This window comes from Triticum dicoccoides, chromosome 3A (genome assembly GCF_002162155.2).
Source record: "Triticum dicoccoides isolate Atlit2015 ecotype Zavitan chromosome 3A, WEW_v2.0, whole genome shotgun sequence".
NCBI lineage: Eukaryota > Viridiplantae > Streptophyta > Magnoliopsida > Poales > Poaceae > Triticum > Triticum dicoccoides.
The window spans coordinates 42185395-42193145 of record NC_041384.1 but is presented as its reverse complement, the minus strand read 5'-3'; positions in this window follow the sequence as shown (position 1 = coordinate 42193145).

The following is a 7751-nucleotide window of genomic DNA, read 5'->3' as shown; positions in this document are numbered from 1 at the left end:
GGAAACAGTGAAGACAATGCAAAGTTGAAGAATATGAATAACTGAGGAATTCCAACTTTTGGTGGTGGTGTGACCCACCATATAAGAATGATGATTTCAGACACCGCATACAATTATCGTAGGGTTCTGAGAATCAATTCTTCATTAATTTCTTCACACTAAGAGTGTTATTCTTCATTGATTTGAAGAAAAACGTTTCTTCATGTGTTGCACATCTAAGTCATCAATTTTGCATAAGTGTTAGGATGAGTGTCCTTTTCAAAGAACATTCGAAGATTCTAGGATATTTAGCTCACACCGCAACTTGCTAAATCTTTTCTCATCCAAGGGCTTTGTGAAGATATCGGCTAGCTGTTCTTTAGTCTTCACATGCTCAATAGAAATGTCGCCCTTCAACACATGATCACGAAGAAAATGATGATAAATCTGAATATGCTTAGTCTTCCAGTGCTGAACTGGGTTGTGAGCAATCTTGATGGCACTCTCATTGTCACAGAAGAGAGGCACATTTTTCATGTTGACGCCGTAGTCCTTGAGAGTTTGCTTCATCCATAGCAATTGAGCACGCAAGAACCAGCGGCAATGTACTCAGCTTCAGTATTAGATAGTGATACGCAGTTCTGTTTTTTCGAGGACCAACAAACCAAAGATCGTCTGAGGAAATGACATATACCGGATGTTGACTTGCGGTCCACACGATCACCAGCATAGTCAGAGTCAGAATATCCAATGAGATAAAAAACCGAGCCCTTGGGGTACCATAATTCAAGTGTTGGTGTGTGAGCTAGATATCGAAGAATATGCTTCACAGCCTTATGGTGCGTTTCCTTCGATGTAGCTTGAAATCGGGCATACATGCAAACACTAAGCATTATATCTGGCCTAGATGCACATAAGTACAATAAAGAAATAATCATGGAGCGGTATACCTTATGATCGAAGTCAATACCATTTTCATCAGTGCACAGATGGCCATTTGTGGGCATAGGAATTTTGACGCCTTTGCAATCTTGCGTGCCGAATTTCCTCAGTACATCCTTGAGGTATTTCTCCTGCGATATGAATATGCCATTGCGTCGTTGACGAATTTGAAGACCTAAGAAGAATTTCAACTCTCCCATCATAGACATTTGATATTCTTCACTCATTATATATGCAAATTCATCACTATAACGTTGGTCAGTACAACCAAAGATAATATCATCAACATATATTTGGCACACAAACAATTCACCATCATAAGATTTAGTGAAAAGAGTAGGGTCGAGTGAACCGGGTTTGAAGCCTTTCTTCATGAAGAATTCCTTCAAGGTATCATACCACGCCCGAGGGGCCTGCTTGAGGCCATAGAGGGCCTTGTTGAGTCTGAAGACTTTGTCAGGATTCTTTGGATCTTCAAAACCTGGGGGTTGAGCAACATATACTTCTTCCTCAAGCTTACCATTGAGGAATGCACTTTTCACATCCATTTGATATAAAGTGATATCATGATGGTTAGCATAAGCAAGTAATATGTGAATAGCCTCAAGTCTAGCAACAGGTGCAAAAGTTTCATCGAAGTCAATTCCTTCAACCTGTGTGTAGTCTTGAGCTACGAGCCGTGCCTTATTCCTCACCACAAGGCTATTTTTATCTTGCTTGTTGCGGTAGATCCACTTTGTGCCAATGATATTGTGCTTGCGAGGATCTGGACGTTTGACCAGTTCCCAGACATTGTTGAGCTCGAACTGATGTAATTCTTCTTGCATGGCCTGAATCCACTCAGGCTCCAGAAATGCTTCATCTACCTTAGTGGGCTTTGTGATAGAGACAAAGGCATAGTTCCCACAAAAGTTAGATAAATGTGAAGCTTTTGAGCGTGTGAGAGGACCTGGTGCTTTGATGTCATTGATGATCTTTTCAACTTGCACTTGTTTTGCAATCCGAGGATGAGCTGGTTGTCGTTGAGGAATTTGATCAACATTCTCTTCAGCACCATTTTTTCAGGTGCATTAGCTCGATGTTCTTCATGTTCTGGAATGAATTCTTTAGCAGATTCTTCAGTAGGAATGACATCCTCGGTAGCCTTGAACTTGATAGTTTCCTCAGGTGCTGGTTCATCTATCACAGTAGTTAGGTGCTCTTTTTGCAAGCCATTAGTTTCAACAACCTTGTGAAGAATGTTGTTGAAGACTCTGTAGGTGTGCGAGTCCTTTCTGTAACCAAGCATAAAACCTTCATGTGCTTTCGGTGCAAATTTTGAGTTGTGATGAGGATCTCTAATCCAACATTTAGCACCGAAGACTTTGACAATCTCATACATGCTATGCGGGAATTATTACAATTTGACAATCTCATACACGAAATTTCTAATTGAGAAGTACTCCTTTCAAGGATCACCCTTCTAAAATTGCGATAAGTGGCATGCGCAACCGGGAGTTTTTCCTGTTTTCATAGATCTGCTTATTCAAAATGTTTTATCTTTTAAAACCGTGCGGTTCAAATCTCAAAACATTTTCGTCGTTGGATTCCTCGTGTTGAGATCTTCAAAACTAGACCCCCATGTTGATAGATTTTGACGAACTTTTATTTTCATGAAAAAATTGGACAAAAATCGAACGGAAAAACCACACCCGAAGCACGTTTTTTTCCTTTTCGAAAGCCGTTTCTGAGAGGTACAGACGTGCCTCTCCAGGAAACAAAATAATAATAAAGAAACCACATTTTTTCGTTTTCGAGAGGCACACCCTTGCCTTTCGGGCAAGCTAAAAAAAGAGAATACATTTTTTTCTCATTTTCAAAAGACGCAGCCGTGCTTCTCGTGGAAAAAAACGATGCCTCTCGAGGAAGCAAAACTTTATTTCTCACAGAAGCAAAAAAACACATTTTTTCCGTTTCCGTGAGGCGCGGCCGTACTTTTTGCGGAAGCAAAAAGAAACAAGAAAATGTGTTTATTCATGCATTTTTTCGATAAGCTAAGAAAGACCGATAAAAGATCGAAAAGCCAAAAAATCACAGAAAAACCATCTAAAAAGCCAAAAATGCGTGCGGAAAAATAAAATAAAAACAAAATACAGACGGAGCGCCCAAAGCGCGACACGTGACGACGACCGAGTGGCGTGCTCTCAGCCCACCCTTGGGGATGCTCCGAAACGAGTGCTCCTCAATTAGTTGCTCTTCCCTATGCACGCCCACTAATGCCTCTTTTGGTTCATATGATAGGATTATCATAGGAATAGGAATCTTATAAGAAATGAGATGACATGTATCTCAAATCCTATGAGTAGCAATAGGAAACAAAATGTCATTTGGTTGACACCAACGGAATTTTTTCATTGAGTCTAGGCTTTTTTTTATTTTCCTATAAAATATGGAGGATAGGAACCAATCCTATGTAAAAATAGGAATCCATTCCTATGAACCAAAGAGCTCTAAAGGAAAAAATCCTATAAGAATCCTATCCTCTAGAATTCCTATGAAATTCCTCTAAACCAAAGAAGGCCTAAAACAGTAAACGGGCAGGGACAACAATAAACAGGCCGGAACAACTAACACATGACATGAGCTTACATCAGGTGAATGCGACCATAACATAACTCAGCTAGATGAGTTCTAGGCACCCCTATATATTATTGTCCCCATCAAAATTCTTGTCTTAAATTTGTCTAGATCTTCATGACCAGGTCATCCACACAGGTTTAGCCATACAAGTTACACACGCAAAACCTCAGGCCCATGGGGAACCAACCTGTGGTTGGATGGTTAGAGGGACAGTGATATTTTCAGCCCACCAGGGTTCAAGTCCTGGTGCTCGCATTTATTTTCTGGATTTATTTCAGGATTTCCGGCGATGCGCTCTCTATGGTGACTTCATAAATTTCAAGATGATATGTTGGCTCAGTATCTCGGAGATGCTCGTAGGGGTAGGCTATGCGTGTGTGCGTTCATAGAAATGGATGTATGCGTGTATGTATGAGCGCTTAAGTCTATATACTGATGTTCAGAAAAAAAACCTCAAACCCTTGTTCAGAAACAAAATAATACGAAATCCATCACTTCCATTCCAAGAATATAATCATGCCAGAACGAAAGCCACCGGCAGTTCCCAAACAAACCACCACGAGGGCCAACCGCACGCTCGGAAAAGTTGGATCGCTCGAGGCGATCAAGGAGGAGCTCTAGTCCGAACTACGTGTCACTCACTTTTTTCGCAAGCTGAAATAGGCTTCGATTCTCTGGATCCTTACACTGTAGCCCCTCAATCCAGCTCCACCTTCAACATGACTCCATGGTAGATGATCAATCCACCCTCACGCCCTGTCGACTTCAAACTCTGTGTGTACATTGTCTTGAATCAATCCCGCGCCATAGTCTTGCCGAAGTCACACAGGCACTCAGGCCTGTGCCACGTGTTTCCACGCCCAGAAGTCGGTCACCATCAGCATCACGCTCCTATGTCGTCGTCGCTGATCCCACCATCATCTTCTATACCAACCGACTTGCGTCGATCCGTCAGACTGCCTAGTCCGACCCAGCCGAACTCGTTCGACTGTACGACACGCTCGAGGCTCCCAAATCGTCTTCCGCGAATTTTCATCCATCACATGATAATTCCATCTCAGTTGACATGACTTCCCACAACGCCTTCAAGCATCTCTGTTGTGCCAACAAATGTTTCACCTTTGTCTGCCATAACTCAAGGTTTTCAGTCCCGTCGAACTTCTCCACCTCAAACCTGATATCCGTTGGCGCCATGGTTCTTCGTATGGTTGACCCTGCGAAAAAATAACCAAGCTTCCCGTGCGATGCCCAAGTACTGGTGTACGCATACAGAACCAGATTGATCCATGTACTACTAGTCTTTGCTTCACGTGGTGGCTCGGCTCCCTTGCACAAAACTCCAATGCTAGCTTTGCTTTGCCTTGTCCTTGCCTTCCAATGGATGCGTATCATCAATGGATTTTTTTCTTTCCGATTTGGACCTGGCTGCCTCTCTTTCCGAGTCGTACGGGAGGACTCGGTCCTCTTCTTTTTTGTCAAAACAAATCTCTAATACGCTGCACATACGAGCACCTTGGCAATTCCGTATGGAACAAGTCTCCCATACGAGCACTCCCAGCCCGGCCTACTACCAGATCACCATGGCCCTGACGTGGCTTCACCTCGGGTCCCTGTTTCCGCTCTCGGCCTCAGGCCACGCAGCCCGCTGCCTTAGAACCAGCGCCGCACCAGCGGCTTGGCTGACAGCTACAGCCGCACCACCGCGCGCCCAACGAGGCCGCTTCCAGGCGCCGCACTATGATATGGGTGCCGCTTGCTCGATTCAACGCCGTCGACTCTTATTCCGATTGCTTCTTCAAATCTGGTCGAGAACCACGCCGCTGCCGGCTGCATCTCAAACTTATATTTCGTCCCGATCAATAATTCTAATAATTCACAGTCTCCAAATAACCTAGCTCATGATACCACTTGTTAGAATAAATCCGAGGCATACCGTTAATCATTCAAGGACCAAGCAATCACATGAGCACGACACCGAGATTTGTTAACGAGGTTCACCGATATGGCTACATTCCCGGGACTTGACTATGGGCGCTTCTCCCCGTGACACCGTCACAATGTCGCACCCTGGCGACCCGGGCGCCGGCACACGCCGCCGGCTCCCCCTTGCGCGCCTGTGCTATTATGTTGGCATAGGTTACATTGTGTGTCTACCCTCGCTATATATGAGAGGCCTATGATACAAGTGTCCTATTAGGACACGACTCCACATCCTATGTAAACACAATACAACTCCTAGTTCAACTGTAACCTACCCTGTACACAATATTCGACACAACTCTAACAAATGCAAGCCACCACTAGTGAAACTCATTAAGAAATAGAAAATAAACACTCTAGCACACATGCATCTTTACTTTTTACTCAACTTTTGACACCAAAACCACATTTTTTCTCCCCAAGCACCCGTCTCCTGCAGGGGATCTCGCCTCCTGCAGAGGATCCCACTTTCCGATCCTACATGACATGCGAGGCATCATCCTGGGGATATCTATTCTACATACCCTGACAAGTTTAGGCCATTAGGAGGACTCAGAAGGCCGTTTCCACTGCCTGCCGCTGCAAGGTTGTGCCGGCGGCGTTCCTGCTACACGTCCACATCATCTACGTGCTGCCCTTCTTCCTCGGTCATATTTTAACTGCCGGAGACCCCAAGGTGCAGCCATGGGCTACAGTCAAGGTTAGTCCCTATTATGTTAATCCTAAAGGATTATTTCTAACACAAGGGACCTGGGCCAACAGCCAGAAAAGTGCAACTTGGCCATGACAAGTGTTTGTAGCACTACAGTAGTGGACCGTGAGTCGCCACTTTGTATGCCCCAATTAGGTTGCCAAAGTTGCATCAATAATAGATTGATGGGTACGTGATCCATATGCTCATGGGTTCTTGCTAGAACTGATTTAGTTAAGCTGCTTTCACAACAACTAACACGATATCATCTAATTTATTTGGTGCCCTAAGCTTTATCTAATTGTGATTGAGGTGTCCAACTACTGTGGCTCTTGAGTTGAGCAGCATCTGGCAGGCATTTGGCATGTACTACGTGGTTATGTGGTTGCTGACTGGGAGCTCACACAGCCTACAAAGTAGAGAAAAATGATGAACTCACGCGCTATTACTTACCGACACATAAGCTAGCTACATACGTCGACCGGAACTCAGGTTCGTTGAATCTGGTCTATTAGTTAACTTTGGGCAGGAACACCTCCATGGGGAATAATTCTTATCCACTTAATGGCATTTCCCTCGTATATAAGGCTTCGGGCTTCCCAAATATTGTCCTGGGAGAACTTGGGAAAGGAGTCATGGCTTTATAGCTTGTGATACTTGTCCTTCAAATGAAGGAAAATGTACACTTTTTCTTGAGAATCACCTTGTTTTTTGTAAAGTAGAAAAAAATGCACACTCAATTTATATGCACAAGCAAAACTTGCATACCAATTTCTCGATTGTAAGCTTACATATATCATAGGGCACGCAAAAAATTGCGCATGTAAAATTGAGTTAATAGATCGTGTTCGGTCATAGAATAAAATAAAAATCAAGGAATCGGCAAGAGCAATGCCTTTTCATTTAGACGAAATAGAGGGTTAATGTACATAGGTGTCATGTTTTGCAAGCAGCAGCGAAGCTTTAGCAAGAATTAAGAGAAAGCTAAATGAGTCTTAGGAAGAGCCGAGGGGGCTAATTGAGGTTAATATGTCTTGAAAGGCAAGAGCCGCCATCTCAATGCATGTAAGGCGGATCCCGTTGAAAAATTGGACGGTTAGGTTCCTTCCAAATGTTCTCGATCAGGAAGTCAGACCACAATGATGAGGGTGGGTTTCTCTCTTTTTTCTTTTGTGTAAACAAAGGATAAGTGAGCCCCACGTGTCATAAACATCTAACTTAACGGAGTCAACTTTTTATGCCATGTCAGCCTTGGCGAGTAAGCCACGACTGTCATAATCCGGGTCAGATTTAATCAAAACGATCATCAATATTTTTTAATACAAAAACCAAATTTTTGGTAGGTATATGAGAAAAAAGATAGTTATATGTGACATTTTTTTTTAAATTATTTGGATTGCTTACCACATGTGTCACGTGGTAGTTATACGTGACTCTAACCCGGTATGTGGTAGTTCTCTGCAATTTACTCACTGGCGCAAGAATCTGCTATATATAGACGTTTCCGTTCCAACGTCCTACAAAATTGCAAATCATCTAG